This window comes from Oryctolagus cuniculus, chromosome 4, assembly GCF_051225735.1.
Source record: "Oryctolagus cuniculus isolate XC-2025 breed Fujian yellow rabbit chromosome 4, ASM5122573v1, whole genome shotgun sequence".
NCBI lineage: Eukaryota > Metazoa > Chordata > Mammalia > Lagomorpha > Leporidae > Oryctolagus > Oryctolagus cuniculus.
In genome coordinates, this window is record NC_142870.1 from 25,847,944 (window position 1) to 25,870,245 (window position 22,302).

Sequence of the window (22,302 nt, forward strand, 5' to 3'; positions counted from 1 at the left end):
TTTCTCAACCATGACATTGTTTGTGTATACATAGACTGTTGATTTTTGTGTATTGATTTTGTATCCTGCTACAATTCCAAACTCTTCTATGATTTCCAATAGTCTCTTTATGGAGTCTTTATTATCCCAAACTTATAGGAACATGTCATCTTCAAATAGGGATAGTTGTTGTATGTGTCCAGGAATCTATCCATTTCTTCTAGCATTCCTGGTTTGTTGGTATGCAGCTCTTCGTAGTAATTTCTGATGATTCTTTTTTATAACTGTGATTTCTGTTGTTACATTTCCTTTTCATTGCTGACTCTATTTGCATCTTCTCCCAACTTTTTTTGGTTAGTTGGGCCAATGGTATGTCAATTTAATTTATTTTTTCAAAAAAATAACACTTAGCTTTGCTGATCTTTTGTATTTTTTGTTTAAATTTTGTTGATTTCTTCTCTAATTTTAATTGCTTCTTTTCTCCTACTATTTCTGAATTTGGTTCACTGTTTTTTAGGTCCTTGACATGCATTTATAGCTCACTTATTTGGTGTCTTTTCAATTTCTTCATGTAGTCTCCAGTTGCTATAAACTTTCCTCTTAATGCTACTCTTGCTGAATCCCATAAGTTTTGATATGTTGTATTATCGTGTTCAGAAGTTTTTTTTTTAATTTTTTTTATTTGTTCATTCAGGAGCATGTTGTTCAGTTTCCATGAGTTTGCAAATGTTCTGGCAGTTCCTAAGTTGTTGATTACTAACTTGATTCCATTTTGGTCCAAGATATATGGTATGATTTTAATTTTTTGAATTTGCTGAGACTTGCTTTATGGCCTATATGTGGTCAATTCTAGAGAAGATTACATGCACTGGTGAGAAGAATGTAGCTGCAGAATGGAAAGCTCTGTAGATATTTGCTAAGTCCATTTGGTCTATAGTGTCAATTGAATGTGTTGTTTCCTTGCTGATTTTCTGTCTGGTTGATCTATCCATTGCTGATAATGGGATATTGAAGTCCCTCATTACTATTGTATTTGATTCTATAGCTCTCATTAATACATTGCCAGTTGCCCTATAGTTAGGTGCATATGCATTTATAATAATCACATCTTTCTATTGAATTGATCCCTTAATCATTATATAATGCCCTTTGTTGTCTCTTCTAATAGTTTTGTGTTAAAAATCTATTTTTTCTGATATTTGGATAGCTGCATCAGCTCTTTTTCTTTTTTCTGTTAACATGAAGAATCAAAGATATTCCAAGTCATGCTTCATCCCCCTAGACACACATCTGTCTGGGAAAATCAAGCCATTCTTCCTCTGCTCTCGAGCCACAACAACCACACTGAAGACCCCTGTGTCCTCAGAAAGTATAGAGATTTCTCCCCATGAACAAACAAACAGTTTTGAACTTGATGTGGGTTTGGCATCCTTTCATTCAGTGGAATTATGATATTATCAGATCCCATAGTTTGAGGGCTCAGTCTCTACAATTATCTCTGACTCACTTTAGATGCTTATCATAAGGCCCAGTTTGTGTGACCTGTGTTTCTGACAGACTGGCTGCACATCAGAGGTTTACATCCCCTCCCTGGGTCCAATTCATTTGAGTGGCTCACAAAATTCAAGGAAAGACTTACTCAAATTCATTGATTTATTCAAAGGCTATTATAAAGATATAAATGAAAAGATGAATCAGGTGAGATACAGGAGAAGGGATGCCAAATGTGCATTCCTCTAGGAACCTCCACATTCTCAACTATCTGTAAATTGTCTGAACCTCATCTTATATGGGTATCATGGAGACTTCATTGTATATGCATAATAGAATTGCCACTAGCTATCAATTTAACCTTAATTTCATCTTTTCTACTTGGAGTTTGGGGGTGGGTAAGAAAATCTAAATCCTCTAATCTTGCTTTGATATTTTTGACAATCAGTTTCCAAACTAAAGCTACTGAGGGTTGCCTATCGATCAAATCAACTCATAGAAAACAGCACTATCACCTGGGAGTATTTCTGGGTTTTATAGTTTGTTTGACATGAAACAAAACCAAGAACATTTATGTAATTCACAGTAGCAGAACTTTCTCAAGTGGATCTATGTTTTCATCATGCGACCTTCAACAGGATTGCATCATGTTTTTTATACTTTCAGCCTTTAAAACTCTGAGCCAAATCAACCTCTCATTCCTTCATAAGTAGCTTGCCTTAGGTATAGAAATTCCTCACATTAAAGAAAAAAAGCTGACTAATACTTTACCCATCTAAACTTGCTTACACATCCACACTTCAACAATCTAACCCAATTAGGAGTTTCGTATTTTACATAGCTGTTATGTGGATGAGCTTGTTAACATAAATTTGTTATACTTATCTCTTCTTAATCTGTGTTTATTTATAAGAGAGACAGCCATGATCCTTTATGATAGACAGGAAACAGAACACATTCTTTTCTGACCTTACCCATATATATATATACGCTCATATGCTCAAAATAGTTGCTACATGAGAACCATTCTAACTTCAGTAAGGTGAAACCTCATTGTTATTTTGATTTGCATTTCACTGATGGCTAGTTATCCTGAGTGTTTTCTCATGTGTTTGTTGGCCATTTGAAGTTCCTCTTTTGAAAAATGCCTGTTCAAGTCTTTTGCCCATTTCTTAACTACATCATTTGGTTTTTGTTGTTGAGTTTCTTGAGCTCTTTAAACATTGTGGATATTAATCCTTTATCAGTTGTATAGCTTGAAAATAATCTCTCCCATTCTGTTGGTTTCCTCTTCACTTTGCTTAATGTTATCTCTATTCCTCTTGTTTACTGCAGCTCAATTCAAAATAGTCAAGATATAGAATCAACCCAGATGTACATCAACTGACGACTGAGTAAAGAATATGTGGTATATATACGATATGGAATTTTATTCAGCTGTAAAAAAAGAAAAGAAACTTGATGCAGCTGGAAACCATTTTTTTAAACTTTTATTTTTTTGAAAGGCAGATTTACAGAGAGGCAGAGGTAAGGTGCAGGGGAGAGAGAGCAAGAGAGAGAGAAAAGAGATCTCATCTATTGGTTCATGCCCCAGATGGTCACAACAGCTGGAACTGTACAGATCCAAAGCCAGGAGCCAGCAGCTTCTTCTGGGTCTCCCACTTGGGTGCAGGGGCCCAAAGACCTGGGCCACAGCAGAGAGCAGGATCAGAAGTGGGATTAGAACTGGTGCCCATATGGGATGCCAACACAGCAGGCAGGTGGCTTTTCCAGCTACACCACAGCGCTGGCCCCTAGAAACCATTTCATTTAGTGAAATAGTCCAGCGCCCAAAAGATATATCATATGTCTTCCTTAATTTGTGGTAACTAATAGAGTTCACAAATATGTAATATATGTGAGAAAAATTGACATTTTGAGATTCTATGATAGTTTATATCCCTTGTCTCTACTGTTGAGGAACAGTGTTTCTTTTTCTTAAACAAATAGTTACTACAAATGAATTAATTTCCCTGAAGTTGCAAAAGGTCAAGCAGAGATCAGTGACTCTCAAAGGTCTACTCAAAAATAGTACCATTCACATAACAGGTTACTGCCTGTGCCTTGAGGTAGAGTAGAGGCAACCAAGGAGTCAATTACATGGTGAGGGAACAAACACACCTAAGACCTACATGTTACCAGACAGCAAGATTTTTTTGAGATATCTCTACTTTTGGTATTCCTAGATTCAAAAGTGGGGTTATGTATGGGGTGATAATTTTTGTTTTAATTTAAATTGATTCATTTTATTTCAAAGGCAGATGGAGAGCTTGTAACCATTAGTTAACTCCCCAAATGCACGCAACAACTAGGGCTAGACCAGGCTGATGCCAGGAGCTCAGGACTCCATCTGGGCGTCCCTTACATGTGACAGGCATCCAAGTACCTGAATCATCATTTGCTGACTCCCTGGGTGCTCATTGGCAGGGAGTTCTATCAGAAGCAGAGTATCTTGAACTTGAGCTTGATGCTCTTGTATGGGATGTAGACATCACAAATAGAGACTGAACTCTGCACAAAATGCTAGCCCCTGGACTCAGATATGTATTTTGGTAGATGTTTAAGGGAGATGGAAGAAAATCAGGGCAAACTGCTAAAGTACGTTTCCTGTGATCATTAAGCTAACAGGTTTTAGGAGCCACTTGGTTGCCCAAAGTAGAATATCTGATAAATGTAATTTATCAAATGCTACTCTTCCCTTTGCTTAGAATTCTTTGTTATTCTTCATATTAAGAGAGAGTTTTGATGTGCAAATTTGGGGATGATTATATTTTAGGTGATGGTTAAAACGAATTTTATCTGTTGAATGCTTTTGTAAACTCTACTTGCTTATATTTAGTCCACATGTGGTAAAAATTGTTAATATTTCACCTTCTTTTACATCAAACAAACATTCCTAGAAAGTGAATTTCAGGACTATTATATTTTTCCATTATTGACTGCTTGTATAAACCTTTCTACATTGTCAAAATAAAGACTGTATTGAAGGAAAGTGTAATAGTAAAGGCTTTACAAAAGTAAAGTTGATGGATTAGTACTGTAGTTCCCAGAGAAATACTTTTTTTTTTTTTTAAATTTTCTTCTGTTTTATTGTTTCTTGTCTCAGTGGACTATATCTCTAGTTTTTATCAATTACCTTAGGGAAACTTCTCTACAAACACTTGCAATTCTAACAAACTCTCCTGCTGACCTCTCTATTACCTTTGACTCTGTCTGTGGATTCCATCAGTAGCTTTCAAGAGAAGTGTTATGCAGCCAACTCTGGGAACCTGAGAACCAACTGCTTAAGATCTTTTCACTGTGAAGTAGCTAAGGATCCCAAGATACCTATTTTGAAAGCAAACACTATTTTGTAAAGGAATAAAAATTTTTTAAAAAGTCTCTTTGATTCACTCATGCTAAGGAAATTTTCTATATATTTTATTTCTATTAATGTGCATTCTTTTGTAAAATTCCTAACAGTGACACACAAACACACACATATGTAGTCTGACATTCTATAATATTAGTTATTGTTGCTAATTAAATATTACAGATAATATTCCTACTATTACAAAAGTCAGAATTCCATTCAATCATGCATCTGGAAAAATGTGTATTTCATTTTAGAAAGTCTTGTTAATATGATATCTGCAGTCATTTAAGAACTTCATGGATACAATATGAGACTATAAACTCAATTGGGAAAAAAGCATGCACTTGCTTTCTTCAGCTTTCAACTAAAAGTTTATAATTTTTATTTCAATTATAAGTGTGGGTGACAAATCACAGAAATATTTGTAGTTATTTGTTATCGATAGAAATTATATATGTTTTCCTTCCCTTATTCTATTATAGGTGCTGCATATGTGTTTAATTTTACATTCATCACTACTTCGAAATCATGATTTTTTGAATCCTCCTTGCTAAAAATATTAATGTGTTTAGTAATTAGAGTATAGGCAATATAGTAAGATCTTAGATTCTTCATATTTTTTAAGATTTATTGATTTATTTGAAATGCAGTGCTACTGAGAGGCAGAGGCAGAGAGAGAGAGAGAGAGAGAGAGAGAGATCTTCCATCTGCTGGTTCACTCCTCCGATGGCCACAATAGCAGAAGCTGAGCCAATCTGAGGCCAGAAGCTAGGAGCCAGGAGCTCCCTGTGGGTCTCCCATGTGGTTGCAGGGGCCCAAAGTCCTAGGCAATCCTCCACTGCTGTTCCAGGCCACAGTGGAGAGCTGGATGGGAAGCAGAGCAGCTGGGACTCAAACTGGTGCCCATATGGGATGCTGGCACTGCAGGAAGCAGTTTCACTCACTATGTCACAGTGCTGGTCCCCTTCATGTTCTTTTGAAACAGATGTGGAGAATGGCCTGGAGGCAGTATGAGGCCCTTGAAGTCATTTGGTCTGGTTGTAGCAAGGCATCTGTGAGCAAAAATTAATAAACATATAGCAGGTTAATTTTTAAGTTGATAATTTTGTATGACCCACAAATTATGTTAGAAATTTCCAAATGGACCTTTGCAGAAAAACATCTCCTACTGGTGTTTTAAAATATGATTGTTTTGTTGCCTGTGGTTTTGGGGTTTACTCAAAAATTCATTGCTTATATTAATGTCCTGAAGTGTTTGTCCTTATGTTTTCTTCTAGTGGTTTCACAGTTGCAGAACTTAGATTTATGTATTCAAAAGAGATAGAGTTTCCGCTGTTTCACTCCCCAAATCGCTACAAAGAGCTGGAGCTATGTCAATCCAAAGCCAAGAGCCAGCAGCTTCTTCTGGGTTTTCCATGCAGGTACAGGGGGCCAAGGACTTGGGCTGTCTTCCACTGTTTTCCCAGGCTATTAGCAGAGAGCTGGATTAGAAGTGGAGTGGCCAGGACTTAAACGAGTGCCCATATGGGATGCCAGAATTACGGGTGGCTGCTTTACCTGCTATCTACCACAGCGCTGCCCCCCCGTAGTGTGTCTTGAGATGAGGTTTTATGATTTCCCAGCTTTGTTCCTTTTCCTGAAGATTCATAGACTCTGTTTTTCTTTTCATTTCTATTTGAATATTTGATTTTTTTGAGTTTTAAAAATAATGACATGATATCATGATGGCAGTGCATTGAATTTATAAATACTCTGAATGGTATAGAAATGATATCATTAACTCTAGTAAAGCAAATAAGAAAAATGGTATAGTCAAGGAAACAATAAAGAAACTGAAATGATAAGCTACAGAATGGGAGAAAAAGTTTGGAACTATACATCTAACAAAAGATTAAAATTCAGAATGTGGGGGTGGGGTTTTGATTTAGTGGTTAAGATTCTGTTTTCAATGCCTCATTTCCATATCGGAATGCCTGAATTTGAGTAACAGCTCTGCTCTTGATCCCAGCTTCCAGTTAATGTGCACACTGAGAGACAATAGGTGATGGCTCAAGTACAAGTTCCTGACACTCAGGTGGCAGACCTGGATTGCCTTCCCAGACCCTGGTTTCATTCATAAACAGCCATGGCTATTGCAGACATTTGGAGAATGAACCAGAGGATGAGAAATTCTCTCTATCTCTCTCATCCCCTCTCTGTATGTTTGCCTTTCAAATACAATAAATAAATTTTTACAAAGGGTCCAACATTATGAAACTTAAAATATTTAACAAAACCACACAGGAATAGACTTTTCTCAAAAAACATACGAATAGATAATTCTCAAAAAAAAAATCAAATAGCCAATGAATCTCTGAGGAAAAGTTCCACATCATAAGTCATCGGGTAAATCAAAAGTAAAAACACAGTAAGATAATATTTCACCCTCATTAGAATTTCTATTATGTAAAAGACAAAAATAACAAAAGACTGTGTGTGGAGGAAAGGCAACTCTTATTTGATGTTGGTGGAGATTTAAATTAATACCATTATTATGATGAATAGTTTAGTTGTTCCTTAAAAAAACTTTTGTAACAAAATGTATGCAACTGGAAACGATTACATTTGGTGAAATAAGGATGTAAAAAAAAAAAAAAAACAAATAGCATATGTTTTCCCTGATCTGTGGTAATTGTTAGAGTACTAAAAATATAATGTATAAGAATGAAATTGATATTTTGAAATTTGATGATTGTTTATAGCCCTTGTCACTACAGCTGGAGGACAGTGTGTGCTTTTTTTCTTCTTGTATTTGTTAAACTCTTTATTTAGTGTAAGGATAGTCTTATGAGTATAACTAAACTGAAAGTAGATCATAGAAAAGTTAAGAGAGGGAATAAGAGAAGGAGGAGGAGGAAGGGTAAGAGCACGGGCAGGAAGGATGGTAAGGTGGGCTAGGAAGTAGCACTATGTTCCTAAATCTATTTAAATGAAACACACGAAATTTGTATATCTTAAATAAAATTTTAAAAAACTAAAAATAGTACTACTAAAGGATACAGCTGCTCCTGTATACATATCCAAAGAAAATTGCAACAGTGTATCAAACAGATACCTGTACTCTCACACTTACTATTTTACTATTTGGAATAACTAAGATATGAAATCAAGCTAGATGACCATTAATGGATGGGATAAATGAAAGGTGATGTATACACACCTGTAAAATTATTCAGGCATGAAAAATAATGACATCCTATCATTCACAGCAAAATGGATGGAACTGGAGTATGTTATGTTAAGTGAAGTAAGGACAGGTACTACATTTTTTCATACATGGAGGCTAATTTGTTAATCTGTGATTGCTAATGATTGAAAAGTGTAGTAGGAAAGAGGAATATAGAAATGTTTGATGACAGGAAGTAAAATACTCTTAGCTGTATAGAACCAATCTTACTGTTCTGCAATACAATGGGGAAACTATAGTTTATAATACTCTATATTATATTTTGTGAATGGTTGCAAGAGAGGAATTTGAATGTTCCAATCTTAGTGATGATGAAGAGAATATGTAGATGTTGATTGTCCTGCTGTATTCACAATCTATCCTCATACATGTATTTGGAAAGTAACCTTATATTCCAGAGGCAAACAAAATTGAAATTCTTGCATACCAGGGATCTCAAAAATTTTGGGAAATATGTATATTATTTTTAAGATTTATTTATTTATTTGAAAGTCAGAGTTACACAGAGAGAAGGAGAGAAAGAGAGTGAGAGAGAGAGAGAGATAGGCCTTCCATCCGCTGGTTCACTCCCCAAATGGCTGCAATGTCTGGAGCTGAGCCAATCCAAAGCCAAGAATCAGGAGCTTCTTCTGGGTCTCCCACATTGGTGCAGGGGCCCAAAATCTAGGGTCATCCTCCACTGCTTTGCCAGGCCATAGCAGAGAGCTGGGTTGGAAGTGGAGCAGCTGGGTCTAGAACCAGCGCCTATATGGGATGCTGGCATTGCAGGCGGCGGGTGGCTTTACTCGCTATGCCACAGTGCCGACCCTGGAGCAGATTGCTGTATTCTCTGTCTCTTTTTGTTTCTATCTATGGGAGTGTGTGTGTGTGTGTGTGTATGTGTGTGTTTCTGCATAAATGGGTCATCTTTAAAAACAGAATTCAGTTGTTGGGTCACAACAGTTAAGATATCAATTGGAATTCTTCACATCCCCCATTGGAGTGCCTAGGTTAAAGTCCTACCTACACTTCTTGTCCAGCTTTCTGCAAATGCCCATCCTGGAGTCAGCAGGTGATGGATCAAGTAGTTGTGTCCCTGCCAGACTCCTGACTTCAGCCTGGCCCAGCCCTGGATATTATAGAGAGTTTTGAGAATGGAAGATTCTCTCTCTCTCTCTCTCTCTCTCTCTGTTGCTCTGCTTTTCAAATAGAAATGAATACACTTTAAAATGATAGAACACACATAGCAATTAGCTATGTAATTATAATTTCCTCTGTTGTCAGAATTGGTGTTAACTTGAATTTGGGAATGTGTAAAGGGGAGCTAAAATTAGTAAGTATATGTTCCTTCCAGAAAATAGAATTACATCTAATATTATTTATTTAAAAGTCATCGTTGTCTTATTTCCATTCAGCTGTGTATGTGAACTGTTCATGTGTCTTTTATGCATTATTCTGGCCATAGCTATAGTTTTTATTTTTTTTCTGTGAGATAGATCTCAATTTTAGCAGCATTTGGATATATAACAGATAGGAAAAATGTGTACAGTAGAAGGATTATGTATGTATATGAAATCATAATGAACAACAATAAAATCTTCAGGGAAATATGACTGCCATGGGGCATTAACCTTATTCAATGTGTTAGGTTGTATGGTAAATTTTGTCCCTTTGCTGAACTGAATTGCTATTGAAATGCCATTTTAAAGATTCTCAGTTATTCAAATTTATGCAAGTGCTGTACTACATGATAATATCTGCATTTAGTATGCAAACTAGAATTCACAAAGGACAGTGGCTGCTCTGCTGCTAACTTTAAATAAATCATGTCACAAATTGCACATAAGACTTATAAAATATTAACATCAGAAGACATTGAAACAAATCAGTATTACTATTAACCTGGGAAAAGATCTTGCAAATGTATATCCAATCTAAATAAAATGAGCACTATGAAAGTTTTACTTTTAAAATCAGGTTTATGAAATACTTTCTAGAGTTTTTGTAATTACAAGGATACTGGATGGAACAGGAAAGAAAAAGCTAGAAGACTTTTTACTCCAAACACATCTTCATGCCTTTGCTTTCCAGTTACTCTGGGCTAATGTATCTTCAAATATACTAGCATCTCTTGAATTAAAAAATGGAAGAAGTGTAGATAACACATAGTGTACAGTTTAATTTCAGACTTACTTTTCCTCTTTCTTTTCACAGTATTACAGCTTATTCTGTAATACAGTAATTAGTGGTACTGTAACACATTAATTAGTGGTTCTCGCATAAAAATAATTGTGCTTATAATAATATGGTTGTCTTTTTGATGGAAGTGCAGATTATAATGTAAAAATTAATTCATAGAATAAATCATACATTGGCAATTATGTGTTTTCATTTTCATTTGTCTGGTTTTTATAATAAAAAAGATAAGTTAGGAAGCAAAATTGAGTAACTCAAAACAACCTGAGTGTCTAGATTCATGCAATTGTCTTTGCTAATTAGTAGAAAAAGAGAAGAAAAGAGAAGCTATAGCAAACTGATTAATGGGATACATCAGAAATGCACACACATGCAGAAACACAGAGTGAATGAGGGAGATAGAAAAAGAGTTAGAGGGAGAGAGAGAGAGAGAGAGGAACTGTTCAGTGCAGTCTATGCTTTGTTATTGTTATATAGTTATACATTTATAATTATGATAATATTAATAATTTACATTGTTTTATTAGTGATCTAGGTTTTGTAGAAACAGGTAGAGTGTAGATCAATAGGTCTACACAAAGGTGGATAGATAGACATAGAGTGTGAACTGTTTACACTTTCATCTAAAATTTATTTTATGATAACAAACTATTCTTAGCATTAGAGTACACATTATAATAGAGATAAAGGTAATATAATGATCTTTTTCTTCCAAGGAAATATAATGTGGCAGGGAAATAGTTGAATTTAGAACTAATGAATTTAGTAGATTATGTTAAAATCTTGAACTTTAGGCCTAGAATTTTTAACTTGATTCTGGGGGCAAAGTAGAATCATCTCCATTTATGATCAGGATTTTGATACTAATGTGATTTATTGCTAGGTAAAGTAAGTAATTAGTCAATGTTGATTTCCAAATGTGAAAGCCTTCAACAATTCAAATTACTAATTTGTTCATATGTATGTTTCCATATAGAGTGAATATGACAAAAGGTAAATATTGGTAAATTTATGCTTCTACAGTGAGTTATTTTTATATTTGTATCATTTAAAATACTTTAAAATATAAAGAAAAAATTAAAAATGCAGCCTAAAACTTCCAGAACTATATTGAATAGCAATGGTGAAATTGAGCAAGCTTGTATAATTCCAGATCTTAGTGGAAAGGATTCCAACTTTTGCCCGTTTAATATAATGCTGGCTGTGGCTTTGTCATAAATTGCTTTGATTGATTTGAAGAATGTTCTTTCTATATCCAATTTGTTTTCAGTTTTTATCATGAAAAGAATTTGTATTTTATCAAATTCTTCATTTGCATCTATTGAGATAATCATGCATTTTTTATTCTTCAATTTGTTGATGTGATGTATTATGTTTATTGATTTGCATGTTTTGAACCATCTCTGCATCCCTGGGATAAATCTCACTTGGTCCAGATGGATGATTTTTTTTTTAAATGTGCTGTTTATATCAGTTAGCTAACATTTTGTTGAGGATCTCTGGATCAATGTTCATCAGGAATATAGATCTGTGGTTCTCTTTCTTTGCTGTATGTTTTCTTGGCTTTGGAATTTAAGTGATGCTGGCTTCACAGAACTTTGGGAGGATTCCTTCAGTTTAAATTATTTTGAGTAGTTTAAGAAGATGTAAGGACAATCTGGATGTGACATCTGCCCTCCATTGATTGCCAGGGTCAAGTTGGCAGATCTGGCTGGCTAGGTAGGTGTCCCCTTCCCCCCTTACCACTCCATGTGCATCCCTCCCAAAGCAGCATGCTTGATCAAAGAAGACCTTCCTTTTTTGTTCAAGTGTATATGAATAGCTGCACTCCCCTGCTAAAACCTCCAAACCAGTTCTCAAGGTCCATAAAAACAACCAGGATTACTACTTCTTTAAAATTTGAGTAGAATTCAACAGTGAAGCTATTCAGTCCTGAGTTTTTCTTTGTTGGGAGTGACTTTATTATGGATTCAATCTCCAACTTGCTTATTGGTCTATTTAGGTTTGCTGTGCCTTCATGTCTCAATTTTGGTAGATTGTGTGTGTACAGAAATATGTCCATTTCTTCTAGGTTTTCAAATTTGTTGGCATATAGCTGTTTGGAGTAATTCCTGATGATTCATTTTTCAGTTTTTAATTTTAACTTTTAATTAGCTTTTAACAGATTTAATGTTATTTATAGATAAAATTCTAAGAACATAATGGTATTCCTTCATAATTATTTTTATTTCTGTGATATCCATTATAACATTTCTTATTTCATTCTGATGTTATTAATTTTGGTCTTATTTCTTTTTTGGTTGTTTGACCAATGGTATATCAATTCTGTTTATTTTTTCAAAGTATATTTCATTGATTTTTGTATGTTTTTGTTTCAATTTTTAAATTTCTATTTTTTTAGAAAATTATTTAATTTTTTTTAAAATTTAAAAATAATTTTTAGAAAATTATTTTTTAGAAAATTATTCATTTCCTCTTAATTTTGGGTTTGATTTATTCTTGCTTTTCTAAGTTCTTGAGATGCATTGATAGATCTTTTATTTGACATCCTTCTAATTTATTGATGTAGGTACTAATTGTTCTAAACTTTCCCCTCAAAACTGCTTTAGTCATACCCATAAATTTTGATATGTTTTGTTGTCATCTTCATTTTTTACAAGGAATTTTTTTTTTTAATTTCCTTGACCCACTGTTCATCCAGGAGCATGTTGTTCAGTTACATGTGTTTGTATATTTTCTAGAGTTTCTTATGCTATTAATTTCCAATTTCATTCCATCGTGGTCAAAAAAGATACATCATGTGATTTCATTTTTTAAATTTTTTGTGTCTTTTTTTATGGGCAAGTATATGTTCTATCCTAGGGAATATTTTATGCACCAATAAAATGAATGTGTATTCTGGGTCTGGCATTGTGGAATAGCTGGTTAAGCTGCCACCTGCATTGCCAGTATCCCATAGGGGCACAGTTTTGAGTCCTGGCTTCTCTACTACCAATCCAGCTACCTGCTAATATGCCTGGGAAAGCAGTGGAAGATATCCCAAGTCCTCGGGCCCCCGCACTCATGTGGGAGACCTGGAAGAAGCTCTTGGTCCCTGGTTTCAGATTAGCCAGCTACAGCTGCTGCAGTTCTATGAGGAATGAACCAGCAGATGAAAGACATCGCTCTCTGCCTCTGCCTCTTTGTAACTCTGCCTTTCAAATAAATAAATAAGTTTTTTAAAAAGAGAATATACATCACAGTTCTAGGTTGACATATTCTGTACATTTCAGTTAGGGACATTTGGATCATAGTGTATATTAACTCCGTTGTTTCCTTGTTGATTTTTTGCCTAGTTGATTTGTTCATTGTTTAAAGTGGGCATTAAAGACCCCCATTATGATTGTATTGGAACATATGTCTACCTTTGCATCAATTATCATTTGTTTTAAATAACTGGGTGCTCCAGCATTGGTTGATATACATGTGTTATAGTCACAACTTCCTGTTGAGTTGATCCCTTAATTATTACATAGTGTCTTTCTTTGTATTTTTTAACATTTTTTGTCTTAAAGTCTATTTTATCTGAAATTAGGATATACATTCCTGGTAGTTTTAAATTTTTATTTGAATGGAGTGTTTTTTCCATCGTTTCACTTTCCCTCTGTATGTATTTTTGTTTCTGAGGTGTGCTTCTTGCATTATTTTTAGGCAACATATAGATGGCTCTTGCTTTTTCATCCATGCAACCAGCCTATCTTTTAATTGGATAGTTTAGTCCATTTACATTCAAGGTTATTATTGATAAATGATGACTTTGTTTTGCTGTTTTTTCTGTAAATATTCATAGTATTTGTTTTGGATATTCTTTGTACTGTTAGATTTTTCTACCTTAAGATTCTTCAAGATGATGGATATCATTTTCTGTTTTTTTCTGCAGTTCATCTTTTTTTTAACTTTTATTTAATGAATATAAATTTCCAAAGTACAGCTTATGGATTACAATGGCTTCCCCCCATAACGTCCCTCCCACCCGCAACCCTCCCCTTTCCCACTCCCTCTCCCCTTCCATTCACATCAAGATTCATTTTCAATTCCCTTTATATAAAGATCAGTTTAGCATACATTAAGTAAAGATTTCAACAGTTTGCTCCCGCACAGAAACATAAAGTGAAAAATACTGTTTGAGTACTAGTTATAGCATTAAATCACAATGTACAGCACACTAAGGACAGAGATCCTACATGAGGAGTAAGTGCACAGTGACTCCTGTTGTTGACTTAACAAATTGACACTCTTGTTTATGGCATCAGTAATCACTCTAGGCTCTTGTCATGAGCTGCCAAGGCTATGGAAGCCCCCTGAGTTCACTGACTCTGATAATTTTTAGACAAGGCCATGGTCAAAGTGGAAGTCCTCTCCTCCCTTCAGAGAAAGGTACCTCCTTCTTGGATGACCAGTTCTTTCCACTGAGATCTCACTTGTGGAGATCTTTCATTTAGTTTTTTTTTTTTTTTTTTTTTTTTTCCCCAGAGTGTCTTGGCTTTCCATGCCTGAAATACTCTCATGGGCTTTTCAGCTGGATCCGCATGCCTTAAGGGCTGATTCTGAGGCCAGAGTGCTGTTTAGGACATCTGCCATTCTATGGGTCTGCTGTGTATCTCCCTTTCCATGTTGGATCATTCTCTCCTTTTTTTTTTCTATCAGCTAGTATTTGCAGACACTATTCTTGTTTATGTGATCCCTTTGGTTCTTAGTCCTATCATTATGATCAACTGTGAACAGAAATTGATCACTTGAACTAGTGAGATGGCATTGGTACATGCCACCTTGATGGGATTGAATTGGAATCCACTGGTATGTTTCTAACTCTACCGTTTGAGGTAAGTCAGCTTGAGCATGTCCTGAATTGCACATCTCTTCCCTCTCTTATTCCCACTCTTATATTTAACAGTGATCACTTTTCAGTTAAGTTTCAGCACTTAAGAAGAATTGTGTATTGATTATAGTATTCAACCAAAAGTATTAAGTAGAACAAACAAAAAAAATACTTGGAGGGATAACATATTAAGTTGCTCATCAACAGTCAGGGTGAGGGCTGATCAAGTCACCGTTTCTCATAGTGTTCATTTCACTTTAACAGGTTTCCTTTTTGGTGCTCGGTTAGTTGTCACCGATCAGGGAGAACAAGTGGTATTTGTCCCTTTGGGATTGGCTTATTTCACTCAGCATAATGTTTTCCAAATTCCTAACAGGGATCACTTTTCAGTTAAAATTTAAACACCAAAGAATAATTGTGTGTTAATTACAGAGTTCAACCAATGATACTAGAACAAAAAAATACTAAAATGTATAAAGTATTACATTGTACATCAACCGTCAGGACAAGAGCTGATCAAGTCACTGTTTCTCATAGTGTCCATTTCACTTCAACAAGTTTCCCCTTTGGTGCTCAGTTAGTTGCCTGCCGTGTGCAGTTCATCCTTATGTAGCATTTGTAAGGCTGGCAGGGAATGGCAAATTCTTTCACTTTTTGTTTATTTTCAAAAGTCTTTATTTCACTTTCATTTATAAATGAGAGCGTCACTAGATATAGGATTCTAGACTGACAGATAATTTTTTTCCTTTAGGAACTTGGCCTGTGTTTCCATTCTTCTATGTGTAGGAATTGGAGATGCTTCAAAGGTAATCTGGCATTTCTCTCATGCACATGTTAGGATCTTTTCTATGTGTTTTATTTTTAGATGACACAGCATTTCCACTCCTGGGAATTTTCTAAATAAAATGAAATCAACATATGAAAAAGTGTTTGTACCCTCATGTTTATTGCAGTTCAATTCACATTAGCTAAGATATTGATAAACCCAAATATCCATCAACCTGGTGATGACTGGATAAAGAACATGGGATGCGTATTCAGTATGAAATACTACTCAGCCATAAAAAAAGAATGAACTCCTGCCTATTGCAACAACGTGGCTATAATCAGAACCATTATGCTTAGTGAAATAAGTCATTCCCCAAAATACAAATATCATATATTTTCTCTGATACATGATTGTGATTATGATAGAACACAAAAAATTGTAGAATAAAACAGAGCTTATGATTTGGTTGTTATTCTTAGCCCTTGTCTAAACTCCTGTGTAAAAGTGGTGTTTCCACTTTGTATATGCTGAATATTATGATTAGTGGTGAATTAACCTCTGGTTATAAAATACATTTGAATTATGCTTTAGCAAAAGTTAAAAGAAAAAAAATGAATGAAAGGTCTTGAGGGAAGGAGAGAAGAAGAGTGGAGAATATATTTATCTTATTTGAATATCTATGAAATATGTGAATGTGTCCTCTTTATATTTAAAAAAAAAAAAAAAAACACTTTTAGGCCAGTGCTGCAGCTCACTAGGCTAATCCTCCTCCTGCGGCGCTGGCACCCCAGGTTGTAGTCCCGGTTGGGGCACCAGATTCTGTCCCGGTAGCTGCTCTTCAGTCCAGCTCTCTGCTGTGGCCTGGGAGTGCAGTGGAGGATGGCCCAGGTCCTTGGGCCCTGCACCTGCATTGGAGACCTGGATTCCAGTCTATGCAGCGCGCTGGCTGTAGTGGCCATTTAGGGGATGAACGAACAGAAAGGAAGACCTTTCTCTCTGTCTCTCTCATTGTCTAACTCTGCCTGTAAAAAAAAACAACAACAACAATAACAAAAAAAAAAAAACAAAACTTTTAAAAAGTGCCTAAAAGCAGGGCCAAAACTTTTGGAAGCTTATTCTTAATTAAAAAGAAAAACGAAAGTAAACAGTAATTTTACTGAAATATTCGAGTACAATACAATGCAATCAATCATTTCCTCTAATATTCTACATTGATATTTGTGTCCAGAACCCTGCTAGTTATCCTCATATTTTTCTATTCTTTCTTATTTGTCTTTATGACTGTATCCTTTGCTATATAGTGTTGTGAAGTTTTTGTAATATTTTGCAATGATATTTCCTATCATTTTACCTTTCTGTTAAACCCTATTCTTATTCAACATGCTTTACCTGAGTTATATCAGTTTATCTGAATTTCAATACTGGTTACATGCTGATAAGTCTCAACTATGTGCTTGCTCTCTGTCCTTTAAGCAGAGATTCATATAATGATTTGTTCATGCACATCTTTTCTTGGGAGTCATAAAAACATTACCATGTTCCTTGATGAATTCTTTTCTCCTTAGAGTGTGCACACTGATTGAGTGTTGTCTTCTTATGATAACTTTGTGCTTCTTATAGCTTTTCATTTTCATTTTAGAAAACTCTCTCTCTCTCTCCTCCTTCTCTCTTTGCATATTTTCTTGTTGCTTCAGGGATTCTGTGCTCTCACTAAAGGTGTTAAAAGAGTCTTTGGAGAATATATAAGTAAAAGGGTGCTTCTGCTAAGTTCTTTGTTTCACTCTACTGTGTGGTCTAAAGGTGTGCATATTTCTACAATCACACACATTAAATTATCTCTACAGCAACTTTCATTTTTAATACTGTGATAAAATATGACTCATATAAAGTCTGCCTGTTAATGTAAAGTCCATATAGTCAGCAGTGTCATCTGCTTACATGATAGAATAGTTCTTTTCCTGAGCATTAATTTATTTGAAAGAAAGAATGATAGAGCGGGACAGAGGCAAGAAGAGAGAGAGAGGAAGAGAGTGCTTCCATTAAGTGGCTTACTCTCTAGATGACTGAAATGCCTGTGACTGGGTCTTGACCCAGGATCCAGCAAATCATCCTGGTCTCCCAGATGGCTGACAAGGGCCCATGTACTTAAGCTATCGGACTTCCAAGGTACATTAGCAGGAAGCTTGATCAGAATTGAAGCAGCTGGGTTGCAAACTGATACTCCAATAGGTGATGACAAGTGTGTCACAATGTTGGCTCCTAATAAACGAATTCTTGTTGCCCCAGTTCCGTCTCCAGTTTCTGTCCTATTTACTTGACTACAATTTCTTTTTTTTTTTTTTTTCACTTGCTATTTTTATTATTCTCTCAACTGGTGTTAGTATCAGATTATATTTTATCAACAAATTCTTTAACATGGTTTCTTGGTTTAATTATTCTTTAAATTATTCTTTCAATTCTGTATCAAACAAAGAAAAAAGTTATTTTTCAAATAATTCCTACTGTTATCTTTCTGAAAGCTTTTGATTTACTTGGCAATGCAAAAATTGCTAACATTTTACATTTTATAAACATTAATTCTTTTTAATAATTGCAGTTACTCCACACCTAAATCAATTCAAAACAAAACAAAACAAAACAAAACAAAAACAGGAAGCAGGTGTTTAGCCTAATGGTCAAGACACCTGCACATCATATGGGAGTACCTGTGTTCTATTCCCGGCTTCTGCTCCTGACTCCAGCTTTCTGTCTATGCAGAGCCTCAGAGGCAGTGGTGGTGGCTCAAATAACATGGAGACCTGCATTTGTTTTCAACTCCTTTCCTGGCTCCAGCCAAGTTCATGTGGACATTTGAGGACTGAGCCAGAAGACCGGGAGCTCTCTCTTTCTGTCTCTGACAAGTAAAAAAAAAAAAAAAAATTAAAGCCCTTGCTAATTCTTATTGAAGTAGTTTTCTAATTATCTGTCCATCTCCTGTTTGCCTTTATTGGAAAATTTTGTTATTCTACATCACTGTCAAATCCTCCTTTTCCTTACAAGAAAATGTATTAGGAAAGCTTACCTTCAATGTTCCATGGTAAAGAATAAGCCACCTAAATTGGAAAGTGAAACTCCAAATGTTAAATGAGGGATTCAGGACATTTCCCGAGAGGCCATATGACTAGCTTAAAAGCTGGTAAGATGTGCCTAAAATAACTTTAACTCTTTGACTTATAGTCATGTTATAAATGTGTCAATTAGACATGCTGACATATACATACAAACTATGCCCAAATCAAGTTAAAATCCAAAAGAAAACAAAGTAATTCAATGAGCAATACTGAGAAGTTAACGGAGCTCAATAAACAGTATGCTCTCAGAAGTAGGGAGCATTAAACACCTGGCAATTTATATAATTTAATATGCCAAAAATGAGGTGGTTCAGGTGATCAGGAATTTCAATCTGGAGAACCCAGCAGAATGGGAAATCAGCAAGACAAAGCCTCTCCCACACCCAAGCACCCCTCCACCAAGAGTCTCCTCAGAGAACACTTGAACCACCATCCAGAAATTAAGGGAGAAATTGCTAGAAAAGTTGACAAGCTGCTGTTGTTACCTGACTGTCGTGCAGGTAAAAGATGCTGAAACTCGTCAGGAGCCAAAGGAATTCTGATTGCCGAAAAGCCATCACTTTGATATGATGGATATTAAGAACACTCCCAAAGGCAAAATTTCCATTGTAGAAGCATTGACACTGCTCAATAACCATAAACTTCATCCAGAGACGTGAACTGCTAGCAAAATAGCACAGGAATACCATTTAGAACTGAAAGATGTAAATTCCCTTCTCAAATATTTTGTTACTTTTGAACTCAAAGTCTTTCCTCCTGAAGACAAGAAAGCGATGCGACCAAAATGAAGAAAATCATGAAATTACTGTTCCTATGTGTAATTTCCATCCCCCATCCCATACATGATTACTATTTCAACTATGCCTTATCTGATGTCTTTTTCTATTAGTTATTTGTGTCTATGTAACTGATTATCTCAAAATAAGGGCGTGTAAAATGATAAATATTTATTTTCTTCAGTTTTTGAGACCAAGGCATTTGGGAGTGCCTGAGCTTGGTGTCTGTGGCTCAAAGTGCCTATGAGATTTCAGTTTTCTTTGTGGGGCTGTAGAAATGGCTATAATCAACTGTAATGGAATAACCCAAATCAACGTGCACTCATGTGGTTGTTGGCAGGATTCAGAATATGTCTAAAACTTCTAAATGGGCATTTCTACAGTACATTCTCACAACATGGAAACTAGTTTTCAGTAGGGTCATTGACCAAAGAGGTGGAGAGGGAGAGAGTTTGAAGCCACAGACATTTTATAACCTAGTCCCTGAGGTGATATTCCATCATTTCTGGCCAGTTCTATTCATTGGGAGTGAATCAGAAAATTTAGCCCATTCTCAGGTGGATGGGATTATAAAAGCCTGTAAATTCCAAAAGAGGCAGAAATAACTGGAGACTATCATAAAAGCTGCCTGCTATACTTTTCAACAGTTACATTCTTCTCAAGCAGGTAGAATTTCCCTCTATTACTTGTTGCACTGTAATTCTAATATCTTGTGTGAACACTGTCCTCTTTATATATTTCTATATCTTTTTATGCTATTATGATCCATGCAGGCACAACCAAGGTGCAAATATTAGATTAATGTTTGTATACTCTCAATTCTCTACAGGATATATCTATCTATATTCCCTTCAGTTTCCCGAACCACTTTAGCTGTGAAGATTAGCAAAACTGGCTCTCTCCTTTTTTCCAGTGATTTCTTAGTTTGAAATATTTTCTCTCTAGATACTTCTCCTAGCCTATCCCTTGAGCCCAGCTTAGTTGTCATCATATTTACAAAATTACTTCTTATTTCTCAAGTATAAGTAAAGTATTATCATTGTGAACCCACAACGCTGTTAAATATCTGTTGTTTTACTATTCACATGGTATTTTAATGATCTGATAGGCATCTAGTTCCAATAAAAGATAGTCAGACAGTGGATAATAACCATGGTTTTTTTTTAACTTTTATTTAATGAATATGAATTTCCAAAGTACAGCTTATAGATTACAATGGCTTCCCCCCATGACGTCCCTCCCATGGTTTTATTTTGGGATCATCAAGTCTTGGGTATGCTTCCATTACATTGATTCTCAAAAGATGATAACCTGTAAAGAAATTATATATCAAGACTCTAGATCACCTAATAAAGACAATTATGTTGAGGCATAACAAAAATTAAATAACCTCAGAATTGGCATGTAAATGAGTCATTGAAATATCACTATTTTAAGATTAGTTAAAACATTGAGTTAGATATTGAGCAATTTGAGAGTTCAAGAGGACAAGAATAGAGAATCCCTGCAATTACAAATATGTTTAATAATAATCATAAACTCGTTCCTCTATTCAAGATACAATTTATTATATCAAGTTATTATACACAATTTACCATGTATAAATTTCCAGCCTGTGAAGACCTGAATGTTAATAGACATTTCATGGGACACAGAGAAGATTTTTCAATGGTTTTGTAAAAAATGTTTTTCCAGTGGAGAGAGAGAGAGAGGGAGAGAGAGAGAGCGCTCTTATACACTGGTGAACTCTCCATACTTTCCCAGCAACACTGGCTGAGACAGAAGCTGGGATCTGGGAGCTGGAAACTCAATCTAGGTTCCCCAGATAGGTGGCAGAGACTCAGTTACTTGAGACATCATCTGGTGCTCCCCCTGGTCTGCAATAGCAGGAAGAGTGAATGAGGAGCATTGAACACAGGCACTGTGATGTGGGATGTGGATGCATATGTCAGTCAGCATCTTGATGCCCACCCTAAGGCTCAAATTTTTCATTATTAGAGTTTAGATTCAATTTCAATATGTAAGGTTATTCTCAAGACCCAAAATTTTGAAATGACTAATGACTACATAGCACATATACAAAGTAGAAACAAAGGAGTAAGTGATATTAAAAGATCTGTGTGTCATCACTGTTGATTATAACATTTATAAATTATGACTTCCATGCAATGGTTGAGAATTTAATTTAATTTTCCTCCTTTTGATGCACCTGTATTGCCTCTATTGCCAATGTTTGTTCTTACACTTGATCTTAGCCAAAAGGCCGAGAAGCGATTTTTTTACTTTTTTTTTTTTTTGACAGGCAGAGTGGACAGTGAGAGAGAGAGAGACAGAGAGAAAGGTCTTCCTTTTGCCGTTGGTTCACCCTCCAATGGCCGCCGCGGCAGGTGCGCTGTGGCCGGCGCACTGTGCTGATCTGATGGCAGGAGCCAGGTGCTTCTCCTGGTCTCCCAGGGGGTGCAGGGCCCAAGCACTTGGGCCATCCTCCACTGCACTCCCTGGCCACAGCAGAGAGCTGGCCTGG

General features: G+C 35.6%; 1 non-coding gene and 1 pseudogene across 1 annotated transcript; one reads left to right on the top strand and one right to left on the bottom strand.

The window, feature by feature from the left end:
* Positions 1 to 1,218: 1,218 nt before the first annotated feature.
* On the top strand, positions 1,219 to 19,790 carry LOC100352784 (NADH dehydrogenase [ubiquinone] 1 alpha subcomplex assembly factor 4 pseudogene; annotated as a pseudogene).
* A 2,081-nt stretch (positions 19,791 to 21,871) lies between these two features.
* LOC149126931 (U2 spliceosomal RNA) lies at positions 21,872 to 22,053 on the bottom strand. The gene has a single exon (XR_016233361.1). It is a non-coding gene; the product is annotated as a U2 spliceosomal RNA (small nuclear RNA).
* Between the last annotated feature and the right edge of the window lie 249 nt (positions 22,054 to 22,302).